The sequence below is a fragment of the Diabrotica virgifera genome, chromosome 7 (assembly GCF_917563875.1).
Source record: "Diabrotica virgifera virgifera chromosome 7, PGI_DIABVI_V3a".
Lineage (NCBI taxonomy): Eukaryota > Metazoa > Arthropoda > Insecta > Coleoptera > Chrysomelidae > Diabrotica > Diabrotica virgifera.
Window position 1 is genome coordinate 172,147,418 of NC_065449.1, and position 15,333 is coordinate 172,162,750.

Here is a 15,333-nt window from a genome sequence, read left to right on the forward strand (position 1 = left end):
AGTCCTCATAGTGAAGACGAAGATGACACTTTGCAGTTGAAAAGCAGTTGAAAAATTATATAATGAAGCAAAGAGACTGCAGCTAGAGATAAACCAGCAAAAAATACACGAAGATAGAAAAGGACGACAGAACAACTCCAAAGAACCATAAATTCGAAACCGTATCCCCCTTTAGCTACTTGGGAGTAACAATAAAGGAGACCGGAAAATAGAGAATAGAGGAAATACATGACGATAGGAAAGGACTACAAAAGAACTTGGAAATATCTATTAACTTAGAATCATAAATTTGAAATTGCATCCCCTTTAGCTACTTGGGAGTAGCAATAGGGAAAATCGGAAAAGAGAGAACAGAGGAAATAATTATGAAAGGCAAAAAAACATACGGAATGGATAGAAATCTGCTGGGAAGCAAGACTCTAAGTAAGAGAACAAATATTATCTATTAAGTACCTTAATAAGATCTTTTGTTACATATAGGAAGGAAAAAACGACGATTTACAAGAAAGAGGAAGATAGCCTTCTGAAATTTGAAAGACAAATAATGAGAACGATACTGTGCCACAATGTAACAAGAGAGGGAGAAATAAGAATGAAAACAAATGCCGAAATTAAAGAAAAATTGAAGGGAGAAAATATAGTCGGATACACAAAATCTCTTCGTTTAGAATGGATAGGACATACACAGAGACGTCCACACTCAGATATGTTGAAACGGATAACTAACTAAATAGACACCAATCTGGCTAAGGTGTAGAGGAATTCCTAGAAGAAGATGGCTGGATGATGTAGAAGAGGGCGTAAAAGCAACGAATGTGAAAGACCGGAAAGTTCAGTGCAAGGACAGGAAAAATGGAAAAGAGTCACAATAGCAGCATACACACACAGCAAGCTATAAATAACATAGAGGAAAAATCCACCTCACCTAAGAATAGGATTTTTAACGCCATGGTGTTATCTGTAATCCCTATGGATTGTAATGCTTGATGATGATGATAATATTTATATACCTAAAAGTTTTTCACTTTCTCATCTTGCGTTATGTTTAAACTGAAAAGAAAAACACTCAGCTACCTCATCAAACTTTTATTCTGGATCAACCAGAGGTGCCGAAAGATGACACGTTAGTTAACTTAATTATTCTAGCGGTTAGCTAAAGGAATAGGTGGAATCCTAAAGAAATGTTTACGACGCGATAACGTGAAGTTGGCGAAAAAAGATTTGATAGTTGTACAATAGAGCCATGTAAAATATGCACATATATAAAAATTTTAATATAACTTCAGTTTCGTGGACTCTATGTTTTTTAGGTTGCTGCTTCAAGTAGAATTAAGAGACGATTATGATAAACATACAATATTATAATAATACAATACAATCAGGACTAAAAGTCCTGTTTGGTCACTGTTCAATGCTCGCATTTTGATCAACCACATATGCCGGTTTTCACACGCGGTTTAACTAGTTCATGTAAGAATTTAATTGGTTTTAACGGATTCGCGATTATTTTAAGTCGAATTATTGTCTTAGACTATTGCATAGAAAACAAAAGTATTTGTTAAGCGATAATGATAACTAAAGAAAAGTCCAAGCGCGTGTACCCTTCGACTGGTATTCGACTGGATAAATTGTCCGTATTGGGAGTGATGAAAACTTAGTAGCGATAACTAGGTACTATTGGTCGGGGTTGGTTTAAGATTTATTAAAACTAAGGATTGCAATTATGGGTTTCATACAGTAACAATACCTCATTCAATCATCAATCAAAGCAACGTCACACAGGGCAGTTTTCTGGAACCCATACTATATATTTATTATAAACCTGTGACATCCCTGTTACAGAAAATATTAAACTAGCCTAATTTTTAAAAGCCAATTTTAGACGACCCTTAAAAAAATCAGTCGGTAAAACATTCGAAAAACAACTAGACACCTCCAAAATACAGTGAATAAATTAAGCACTTGGAAGAACAAATGACGCATAAAAAATACATAAAAGACAATCTGCCCAACTGCCCATATCGATTTCACTTACAAAAAAATAAATATTTACTTACTTATACTAAACAATAAAATCTTCCCGTACAAGAAAACAGTTGAATAGCTAGCCTAGGGCTACATTTGCATAGCAAATTAAACTGACAGGAATATACCAGAAAGAAAACTGAAGAACTGAAATACAAGAAGTTATATTTGTTATTATGTAAAATCTCCCAATTAACAATCAAGAACAAGATATTCGTTTACAAAAAAATGCTCAAATCAGCATGGCCCTATTGTCTAGAGATAAAGTCTGTTCTAGTGAGACAAAATACTATGGTTCCCTTCAAAAAGTGCAAACCGATATTAAGAAATACAGACAATTCTCTGTTGTATATCCGCAACAAAGGCTTGCATCGGGAACTTAGTATAGTACCTAACAATTAAAATAAGGTAATAAAAAAAGAAGATTGCCAAGGGTCATGAAAATTGACTCCATAACCAAATAAACAGGAATATGGTAGAGCTGTTAGAAAATCAGGATCTTGTCCGCAGGCTTAAATGCACGAAACCTTTCGAACATGTGTGATAATGATAAAAATGAATGTATAAATGTAAGTTTAAATTCGAGCAGTAAAATTATCCATTACAGTGACGTGTACAAGAATAATTATTAGATTCTACTGTGAACGTTGAGAACTTGGACAGTGGATTAGCAGATTCAGTTTAACTACGTACCTGTCACAACCTGGTCATAAACAAACATAATTACCAAATACAGCGTGAAGTCTTTCCAAAAAAATATTAACCGCGCTCTTCCAAAGTTGTTTGACGTAGAAACTTAGCACACCAACTTCACGTAGCTAAGAAACAACTTCAAAAGTTGTCCTCGGCAGTTATTGCATGTATATGCATACAGAAACGTGCAGCTTATGTTAAAGACATCCATAAAAGAGAATCAGGAAAAAGCTTGAAGTAGAGGTTGCCGCTATTGCTGATCTAGTGTATATTATGAAGAAAAAAAAATATGAAAGAAATATTTTTAAGAAACGCTTTTCTTAAAAAGAAAAAAATTGAAAAAATCACACATTCACATTCACACAAACACTATTCACACAAACACAATAAACTATTTTCGCACCACGCTTTTCTTTAACGAATGCGTTAGATTTTTTCAATTTTTTTTTTATTTTTTGCTTTTTAGTTGATTTTTTATAATATGTTTAATTTTAGTCACTCGTAACTAAAGAAAAGCGTTCCTTAAAAATATTTTTTTCATATTTTTTTATTTTTTACTTTTTAGTCTTATACTTTTCAAACATTAAAATATATCGTAATGTTTATTAAAATATATATAAAACATGATGTACAAACATGAAAAGTAGTCGGAATCGGCAAAAAATTTGAAACTTTATTGTTTATTTATGAAGCATAACGTAAATAATTAACGTAAAAAGTGAAATTATGTATAGTTCATATAATTAGCTACAATCTGTAGAAGTTTAAAGTTTCTTCATTGTAAAAAACAAGAGAATTTAAACATTTTCCGTTAAAATCGTTTTTTATTTAAACAATTAATAAACAAAAAAAATTTTTATTGACTATTCGTGTATTGTTCTTGAGAATGCATATGTCTGCAAATTTTTAGTCATTTGCATTGAAGAAAAGGCAGTCAAATTAACGTCCAAAAATTTGACTCAAACGATTGAACTAAAGAGAAGCGTTTAATAATTTAATCTGTCTATTCTCTAGCTCAAAATATTAATATAAGTTTATCAAAAGTTCTTCAAACAGACTATTACTAGTTTCAATATCTACTCTTGTAGAACCCTAGGACGACACGTCCTGTAGTTTGTCCGGGACAACAACCCCGGATAATTTCTTCTTCTTTAAATGCCCTGCCCGTTGCGAACGTTGACTATTAACATGGCAATTCTAATCTGGCTTACGGCACTTCTACATAGTTAGACCGATGTGAGCCCGAACCACTTCCGCTGATTTTGGAGCCACAATTGTCTTCTCCTGACTGGCCCACCGCTTACTGTCTATTTTCCTTTGGATAGTCAATTGCAGTGGACGATACTTATCGTGTATCAATATGTTACTTCGGGGGGAGGGGGGGGGGGGGAGAAATCGGTAAATTCGTAGTTTTTTAGGTTTTTCGTAAATATTTCTAAAACTATACGATTTAGCATAAATAACCTTCTATACAAAAATGTTCTACATTAAATTTGAAATAAAAAAGGCCCTATGAATAATCCTTCTAAAATGAATGGTTTCAAAGTTACTGAGGTAGTATAGTATTATTGGTCCAAAAAAAGGCCTAAACTAAACATCCAAAGTAAAAGTTTTCCTCCAACACCAAATTGTTCTTTATGGTCCACATATTGTTCAGTAAAAAGTTACACCATTTTGAGCGTCCGGTTTGGAGGGGGGGGGGAGATGCGGAAGAAGTCAGTAAATTAGTAGTTTTTATAGGTTTTTCGTCAATATTTCTAAAACTATGCTTTAGCGTAAACAATGTTCTATACAAAAATGTTCTACATAAAATTACAAACAAAAAAGGTTCTATACATAATTGTTATAAAATCAACATTTCCAGAGTTACGGAGGGTGAAATGTGGAGGTTTTCGATACTTTTTATATTTTCTGGGCAATTTCCTACTGGTTTTCTTTAACAGGATTGTGTTTTATAAATCAAATTTGCTATTTCGATGGCCGATGGTATGTTAGTGGTAAGCTCTTGAAGAAACGTCAACCTTACCACCCAAAATCATCATCAATTGCCCAAAAAATATAAAAAGTATCGAACACCTCCACTTTTCACCCTCCGTAACTCTGGGAGCGTTGATTCTATAACAATTATGTATAGGACCTTTTTTGTTTTAAATTTTATGTAGAACATTTTTGTATAGAACATTGTTTACGCTAAAGTATAGTTTTAGAAATATTGACGAAAAACCTAAAAAAACTACTAATTTACCGACTTCTCCCCCATCTCCCCCCCAAACTGGACGCTCAAAATGGTGTAACTTTTTACTGAACCATATGTGGACCATATAGAACAATTTGGTGTAGGAGGAAACTTTCATTTTGGATGTCTGGGTTAGGCCTTTTTTTTGACCAATTATACTATACTACCTCCGTAACTTTAAAACCCTTCATTTTAGAAGGATTATGCATGGGACCTTTTTTATTTCAAATTTAATGCTAAACATTTTTGTATAGAAGGTTGTTCATGCTAAACCGCACAGTTTTATAAATATTGACGAAAAACGTAAAAAACTACGAATTTACCGATTTCTCCCCCTCTCCCCCCCAAACCCGACGCTAAAAATGGTGTGACTTTTTTCTGAACATTATGTGGACCATATAGAACAATTTGGTGTTGGAGGATAACTTTCACTTTGGATGTCTGGGTTATGCCATCTTTTGGATCAATTCTATCATACTATAGACCCGGGCAGATATTATTTCAGATTTTTTATAGACCAGGGCGGATCTGTTTTGAAGTGGATGTGGCATTCGGATTTTTGCAAATAAAGTTAGGTGACAACTTCAATAACTATAATTGACTTATGATCCTTCTCAAATATGCCCGGAACATTAATAAAAACTAAAATATTTAGAAAATCCGAAAAATATCGAATTTTTTCTACTTTCTTTTCTTTTAACTTTAAAACCATTCATTTTGGAACAAAGTCGTACAGAAAGAAAATGAAGATAATTAAATTTTAAATGACATACGACTGGTTGAAAATGTCTTAAATTATTACTCTTTCTACAAAATCGCAATAAATACAAAATAAGGAGGCAAAATAAGCTTGATTTTGTTCAATGTTTTTCAACCACTTTGGTTGCACTTAGAACCTTCGTAGCTCGCTAAAAATACTTATAATATACTTAAATAGTCCACCAAATTTCATTAAAATCGACATAATAGATTTTGCATAATAATTTTGCAATCTAAATGTTGTTAAAAAAGTTCAAATTTTTTAAAAACTTTCTGAACAAAAAGTAGACAATTTAAAAGTCTGCTTATTTTTTTTTAAATATAAACCAGCGTTGTACCTATCTAATACAACTTACAGAATTAAAATCGGATTATTTAAGCAGCCTCAGCAATGTTTTAAAGTTATAAACATTTTTTTGGTTTATAAAAAAATAAGGGATGTCGCCAGGGAGGGGTACAACGGCCTCCTTTATTTAGATTAGATGGTCTTACCCAAGTTTTTATATGTATTTTGACCCGTATTCTTTTTCTCATGAGCATCTTTCAGTGCGTCACAGTTTTTCGATTTCTTTCTAACGCATTAAACTGTATGTGACAGAAAAAAACGCACGTCGGTGATTACATTTCGTCGGTGGCATCTATAACATTTATTCTAGTTGTCAATAGATGGCGCTATAATCGAAAAAAAAGTATTTACGAATTATACAATATATCTACGAATATAATCTCTACAATTTATAAGACTATACAAATAAAAGAAAATACCATTTTAGAAATGCAATTAACACAATTGATTTGTTTTTATGCCAAATTGCAAATAAAATGTGTATTATCACGGACTTACCTTTTTTTCTACAATTTGTAACGCACTGAAAAATGCTCATGAAAAGAAACATAGAACACAAATTTTTTGGGTAACAGTTGATCCGGATATCGAAAAAATTGTTATAAACAAAGAACTTGAGGAATCATATAACGGCAATTTTTCGCAAAATAAAACATTCTTTTGTATTTCTTGGGTAATTCCAAGCAAAAAATGTTTTTACAAGTTTTTTCATAAGATGCTTAGTTTTCGAGACAAACGCGGTTGAACGTTCAAAAAATCTAAAAATTGCAATTTTTGACCCCGATAACTTTTGATTAAAAAATGAAATAGCAATTCTGCTTACAGAATTTGAAAGCTTAAGTCATATTATACCGGTTTTAATTATTTGCATTGCTAATAATTAATTTTTTATTGTTATTTGTTTATAAGCCAAAAAATTGTTTATAATTTTAAAACATTGCTGAGGCCGCTTAAATAATCCGAAATTAATTCTGTAAAGTGTGTTAGATAGGTAGAGCGCCTCTTTATATGTAAAAAATTAACCAACTTCTAAATGGTCTATTTTTTGTTCAGAAAGTTTTTAAAAAATTTGAACTTTTTTAAAATAATTTAGATTGCAAATTTATTATGCAAAATCTATTAGGTCGATTTTAATGAAATTTGGTAGGCGGTTTAAGTATGCTATAAAGATTTTCTAAGCGAATTACTAAGTTTCTAAGTGCCACCAGAGTGGTTAAAAAACATTGAAAAACAACACGCCTCTTTTGCCCCCTTATTTTGTATTTATTGCTATTTTGCAGAAAGGGTAATACTTTAAGACATTTTTAACCAGTCGCATATCATACCAAAATTTAATTATCTTTATTTTATTTTTTCTACGACTTTGTTCCAAAACGAAACGTTTTAAAGGTATAAGCAAAGACAGTAGGAAAAAATCGATGTTTTTCGAAATTTTTAAATATTTTAATTTTTTTATTAATGTTCCGGGCACATTTGAGAAGGAGCATAAGTCAATTATTATTATTGAAGTTGTGACCTAACTTTATCTGCAAAAATCCAAATGCCACCTCTTACATCCAAAAATAGACATTTTTTCAAAGATCAGCCCTGGTCTATTAGGTCATTCTAAACAAAGAAGGTGTTTTGTAATTTTTCTCTAAAGTTGATCGTTTTCGAGTTATAAACAATTTAAAACTAAAAAAGGACGAAAGATGACGATTTTTCAAGGCTCCAAAACACAAGTAAAAAATATCATTTTTGTAATCATAAAGTACATAAATTTAAGTCCAAACCTTTTCCTATCAGGTCTCGATAAGAATTTTTGGCCATGTTTTATTCTAAAACATATTTTTTTAATTATTAATGAGGAAGGTTTCTCATGGGGGGATGGGCATTAACAACTAAAAAACGATGTTTCAGAATGAAATAAGTCCAAAAGACTTACCAAGAACTGATAGAATAAGGTTTGAACTTAAATTTAGGCACTTCATAATTTCAAAAATGACATTTCATACTTATGTTTTTAAGCCTTTAAAATCGTCATTTTTCGTTTCTTCTTCAGTTTAAATTGTTTATAACTAGAAAATGATCAACTTTAGAGAAAATTTACAATAGACCTTTTTTGTTTACAATGACCTACATAATCTGAAATAATATCTGCCCAGGTCGATTTTTTTAATTTATAAAAAAATGTCATTTTTTAATTATTAATTAATTATAGCTAGAACAAGACTAGATCGGGCAACCCTTGGTTTTTGTAATTGTTAACATGCTAAATTAGATATCCAGTAATTTTTATCCATTAAACAGATCGGTGCAAATCGACCTTATATCGTATCTTAGACTAAACATTTGGGTAAATATGGGGTTAGGTGCATTGTTACTTTAATAAACAAATAAAAAAAACATATCTTTTTGTTGCATCATCCTGTTTCATTTCATCTTTTTATTTTTAAAATAAATTCTACAGTTTGATTGTCAGTTGGTTTAAAAGCAAGCAAGCAAGCAATTTGATTCAACCCGACCTGTGGGAGATGTCCACCCTCTCGACAAAGTACATTCGGGGTAACAATTCATTGGGGCGAGGTGTTTTGACCCGAGTTTAAAACAGGGATTACCCCACCTCGCTCCAATGTCCCAGCCCATCTTCCCCCCCCCCCATAACACGCTGACGCGCGATGGGGGCACAACTATCGTAGCAGTTACAAAACTAGGCCAGCGTGAAGCGCTCTATGCCTTTATCTTCTATTTACTTATCCGCGGTACTAAAATTGCTTGCTTGGGCCCCAAGTCATTGTACCAAGCCCCACTGAGCTCGGTCCAATGACTGGGGGCTCAAGAATTTTATGATTTTGTTGTTTTTTATGATTTTTTTGGTGGCTTACGCCTTTTTGGTTTTTTTGTATTTTTTTTTTGTTTGGCTTGCGCCTTTTCCTCTATTTTCTTACCTGGTCGTGATGTTGGACCTACGCTTGGGTTGTGTGTTTCTTCGGCACTTGGTGTTTCGAGCTACGAACTGACTGCTACTTTCACTTTTACTTTTTCTTTTACTTTGTCACTCTTTGTTTGCTTTATTCGATTCACTTTATTCCACTATTTGCTGTTTAGGACGTTTGTGCTTCCATCGGTGGAACGCTTCATACCCTAGCATCTCTCGCAGTATGTGACTTGGGTGGTGCTCCAGCTCCGCGAATTTGACCCTTGCCTTATCTGTCATCATTTCAGTGACTCTCGCCTGTTGAAGTTCTCTAAATAGGAATCTTTCTGCGACGTATCTCGGGACTCTGGCTGCTTCTCTTAAGCTGCTGTTGTGGACCGCTTTTATCTTCTTTTTGTGGGTGTTGCATACTTGTCCCCATGCGAGAGATGCGTATGGTAATACCGGTAATATTATGCTATTTATTAGTCTTAACCTCGTTTTTAGTCTTAGTTTACTTTTTCTTCCTGTGAGTCCTCTTAAAGTTGCTCTCGCCGTGTTGGCCTTCTGGACTGTGGCTTCTACGTGTTTTTGGAAGGTTAATCCTTTGTCCATGATGACTCCCAGGTATTTAGCTTCATTTTTCCACTCGATGGGGTTGTTCACCACCTGGTCAGCTGTTCTTCTGGCTGTTGTCTTCCTTTCTTATATAGTACCGCTTGCGTCTTTTCGGAGTTGATGGCTATCTTCCATTTTATACACCATTCCTCGATGTCTTCTAATGCTGTTTGCAGGTTGGTCACTGCGATGTCTACGTTTCTGTGTTTGGCCGCTATCGCTGTATCGTCGTCGTAGAGGCTCATTAGGGTACCTGGTGTTCTAGGTACGTCAGCAGTGTATATTGTGTACAACAGAGGTGACAGGACCGCTCCCTGTGGCACTCCAGCCTCCGGGTTTCCGAGCTCGGACAGGACTTGTCCTATCCGAACCCTGAAACTCCAGCCACCTAAGTACGAGGAGATCAGCCTCGTCATCGCTCCGCTGTACCCATAACCTCGCATTTTATATATGAGCTCTTTATGCCATACTCCGTCGAAAGCTTTGCTTACGTCCAGGAATGCTGCTCCAGGGTACTGCTTGTCGTTGAATCCAGCTGCTATGTAGTCGGTTAGTCTGAGTACTTGTAGCTCGCTGGAGTGCTCTGCTCTGAATCCGAATTGAGCTTCTGGGATGATATTTAGCCTGTTCGTTTCCGCTTGCAGTCTGCTTAGGATGATTCTTTCCACTATCTTGCTGATCGCTGGAAGTAAGCTGATTGGCCTGTAGTTCTGCGGGAATGTGTGGTTCTTGCCAGGTTTTGGGATCATGACTACATGGGCTTCTTTCCATCTGTTCGGGAATATTTTGTATCTTAATATCGCGTTCACTATGTTTGTAAAGTACACTATAGCTCTTATGGGCAAATACTTTTGGGCTGTATTTGTTATTTCGTCTAGACCAGGCCTTTTCTCGGTAAACTATTTCTTATATGTTCGTTGATTTCTTCCGGTGATGTTGGGGGAATGATGTCTTCTGGGTCCTCTGGTCTTTCTTCTTGATCTTCGACTTCTTCCATGAAGGTTACGTCCTCGTCTTGGTGGAAGTTTAACCTGCATTTTCTTTCGAGTGTGGACCTCATCATCTCTGCTTTCTCTTCTATGGTATACACCATGCCGTTTTCTCCATGTAATGGGGGATGGGTTTTCTGTCGCTTCTCATCATTTTCTGGAGCTTCCAAACATTTTTCATGTTTGAGTCTAGTTCTTCCATCTCTTGTACAAAGTTATCCCATTTTTCGCTGCGGTGTAGTTGTATCAGTTGGTTTAACTGATTCTCTATTTCAGTTTTAAACTTATATCTTCGACCAAAATCTTGATGTCAGGTCTTTTTATTTTACTTTATAATCTTATTAGTTTTCCCCTAAAATTAGAGTATTAGAGCATAGTGATCAACGTCCGATGTCCGCTCTAGATAAAATATAGAGCGATCCGTATCACGTTAATTTCTTGACCATGCATAAATAAGTTCTATTAATATGTAATTTAGTGTTTACACACGCAATTTTGTTTCATGAGTGCGACAATTTGTTCGGGCTCCACTAAATCCGTGCATAACTCGTTAACTCGCGGATTAAAATACCGATTAATAATTCCAAACCTTCGTTCGTCGATTAACAATAGGCATTATTAACACATTGGTAAAATGGATTACTTAACTTAGGTATAGAGCAGGGAAGTAACGATTTTCACAAAACACTGTTTGATACAGGTATCTATAAACATTTATATAAACATTAGATTACGTAACATACAACCTAGTAGTTAAAATGTAATATTGAGTTGGCGCAATCAGTAGGATTTTCCGTAAAAATTATACTTAAAATTCTACCGAGTTTAACTCAAAGACGCCAAAACCCATTTCAAGATCCTTAATATTAAAACCTTTACTGCGCTCGTATTTATGAAACATTTAGTAGCCGGCAGGTTCTCACTCTTTAATGGAACTTTGCATTTTGTTGTTTCTTAGCGGTAAATTTAAAGTTACATTTAAGAAAGTTTACGTTTAGGTGGTTAAAGATATGAAATTTACGTGGAGTTTTGTGGGAAAAGCTATTTTTCTAAATTATGGTGATAACTCGGCTCTTTAAAAAGGGTGTTGGGTATTTGTCTTAAAATAGGTGTGATAAATAATACGTATAAGGATCCCCTTTAATCTGGGCAAATTATCAAAAAAGGCCATTTTTGGGAAAATTTATCATTACAAAACCAAAGTATTTTTGTCATTTAATAATGCGTTAGTTAGGTGACTCTACTCGACTTACTTCGGATTAAAAAAAAAATAAAGAAAACTGCTGTATGAGAAGCCGAAAAAATACATTATTTAACGTATACCGATTTTAAACTTTGAAATTCTATTTTCTTCAACCTAGTTTTTGATTGAGATTTTGGTGTTTTTAGAATTTTTCATGCGTAATACCAATCGTTTTTGTTATTATAATGTATGTTATGAGTCTCTTAAAGATATGGAAATGTATGTGTTGAAAGAGGACCAAAATAAAAAGGTAATGGATCAAAAATTACCATCCTATTATGCATAACTTCGTCACAAATGCCGGTCAACTTTGAACGGTTGTATATCATATATGTTTCCTACAATATAGGATGGGTTAAAATTTTTAAAAATAGCAATAATTTCGGAAAAAAAACATATAAAAAAAACAAGTATTTGCATTTTACATTTTCCAACCATTTATAATACACTTAGGGCCTTCATATTTTATCCAGAAAAACTTTATGATATATTAAAAAAATACTATGAATTCCATTAAGATCGGGTCAACAGATTTTGCAAAATAAATTTTGCAATCCAGCTTTCGCAAAAAAATTCATTTTTTCAAAATGTTACAGGACTGAAAATAAAGCAGTCAGCAAGTTGAATTTTTTATACATATAGAACAACACTGTACCTTTGATTAGCAATTTTCAAAAATAAAATCGGTTAACCACCACGGTGTCAGGAATTTTTTAAATAAACATTAATTTTTGGTGCTACGCGCATGACAGCGGATAGTTTGCTCTGATTGGGCATACAAATGACCTTTGATAATGATTGATACATTTTAATTTTTAGTACATTTCTATTCGCGGTGTGCAAGTACTTGGAAGGGGAAACGAGAAACGACCCTGCGCGAGTCGCGGAGAAATATTTCAACTATCTTAAATAATTCATATTGTCAATTGAAATTGTCAAATTGACGTATATTTCATACCTTCTGTCAATGAGGCAGAAAAATTATATATTGCTCCACAATATTGATATGATATGCAATTATTATATAAAGGTAAATTTAATTAATTTTATTTTGCTTGCAGTACTGCATTTTAATAACTAATTTTATTTACTACATACAATTGTTGACGTTTTCATAACATAACCTGAATCTTATTTTTTCTTCTTATTATTTTTTTGGACTATGGCCTTGACAATTATCCAGTAACCAGGACTAATATAATTGGCCAATATAATTAAAAGTGCGAATTTTAGTATAGAGCGTAGAAATAGGGGTCGCTTTGCCGAACTTGCACGGTCCCAATATAAATAAATTAATTTGTTTATTGCAAAATAAAAACACGTACACTGTCCTTTGAAAAAACACTTTTTTTAGAAATTATTTAGCTTTTTTCTTTGTTAATATATTTTAACTTAGAGAATAAAACTTTATTATTTTTAAACATATGCAATTGTTTAAACAATATCTCACAAACAATAATCAAATTAGTTTGATTTTTATAGAAATAAAATATTAAAATACAACAAAATATAGAGTAAACAAATAATATATTATATAAAGATTGGAAGAAATTTTGGTGGAAATTAACTTGTGTGAATCGAACACCGCTGTCCTGCGCGTAGCACCAAAAATTAATGTTTATTTAAAAAATCTTGACGCCGTGCTAGTTAATAAATTTTAATTCTGCAAATTGCAAATGAAAGATACGGTACTCTTCTATATGCAAAAAAAATTCAACTTGCTATCTGCTTTATTTTTAGTCCTGCAACATTTTGAAAAATTGAATTTTTTAGCTAAACCTGGATTGCAAAATTTATTTTGAAAAATCTGTTGAACCGATCTTAATGGACTTTAGAGTATTGTTTTATTTTATCACAGTTTTCCTGTGTAAAATATGAAGGTCCTAAGTGTAGCATAAATGGTTGAAAAACGTGAAAGGCAAATACTTGTTTTTTGATGTTTTTTTTGCAATTATTGCTATTTTGCAACAAGGGTGAGAATTTTTAAAAATTTTAACTATATTACGCAACTTTTATGTCAGTACAACTTTTCTCGGAAATGAATAATTTTAAAGTTTTAAAGAAAAAATTCAAATTTTTCCTTCATTTTTTGATATTTTGATTATTTAAACAATGTTCCGGACCTTTTTGAGTGGAAGGATAACTCAATTAATATTATTTGAATTATTTTAAAGCAATTTTTGCAAAAAAATTTGAGTCACCTCTCAACGTCCATCTCAAAACAGATGCGCCCTGGATTAAATTTATTTAATTCAAAATACATTTTACTGCTATCAGAAAACAGGAAAAATTGTTTATTTGACAGATAAATATTGGTTGTTACTTATATTCAATATTAAAGCAGCCACCTGCCTCTTGGCAGTTTGAACATTTAATTTAAGCGAACAGCAATGATTATTTTTCAAATAAACATTTTTTTCTGTTTTCTGAGAGCGGTAAAATGTATTTTGAATTAAATAAATTACATACATTCTTCTATTTATGTCAATAAGTTTAATTAAAAAAAATTTTTTTGGGCACCCTGTATAAATAATTATGTTAATGTTTATACATATTACTGAATAGAAAATTCAATTACTTTTGAAATGAGCTATCACACGACCCCTATTCTCATTTAGAAAAATCATCGATGACGTAATCACGCCCAGATGGGTGACGTCACTATTGTGATAATATAGCCAAAAAGTCATAATTTAAAAATAAAAATTGACCTGTTTCAAGATTTTTTCCAGAATCGTCCATTCTCGAGAAAATGAATTTATTTCAACCTTTACGTGCTCACTGTATATTTTTTACAAATATAGATGTTTGCTAATTATATACTTACAATTATTACAAAATAGTACTAAAATGTGTTAATATTGAGCATATCAGATTTTAAAAGAAAGAACTAGATCTTGTAGAATACATAAATTATTTCAAATACTCATACGTTTTTTGGTTTTCAGTTTTCTGCTTGTACGACCGATAAATTTTGAAGCTCGTATTTTAAAATAAATGAGTTTATATTTAAATTTGTGGAATTCAATAATATAATATGTTTTAGCTTTAATTTTTGTATTACAGTGCTCATGTATTAGTGGGTTATTTTTTTTTGAAAACAAGTACCTATGGTTCGTGCAATATAAATACCATTGCACGTCATCCGCGTCATAGCAAGGGACGTCACATGATACTAACACAAAATGTTTCAGTCATAGGTCTGTTCCTTTTTAGAATCGTTTAGCGAAGTAGACTGGAATTATGCCCACTAGAAATATTTTATTATATACGCGTATACATGAATTTGAAGATTTTTATCAATGTAAACTTAAAGAAAGATACCATAACGTGTTTCATTTAATTTAAATAAATGGATTATAAAGCCATTTTATGATGCACATTTGTCCGGAACACATTTTAACCTCTGATCGAAGGAAGGTGACAATTTGACATAAATTGGTAACACTTATTTGACAGTTGTAGTGTTGACCATTCAGATTTGTTTTTATTATTTACTGTATTGAATATTTTATATATTGTTTTATA

At 32.7% G+C, this 15,333-nt stretch overlaps 1 protein-coding gene across 2 annotated transcripts in view; it reads right to left on the bottom strand.

The window, feature by feature from the left end:
- LOC114329416 (uncharacterized protein CG3556) overlaps window positions 1-15,333 on the bottom strand; it is an 850,435-nt gene that overhangs the window by 188,824 nt on the left and 646,278 nt on the right. The window lies entirely within an intron of this gene.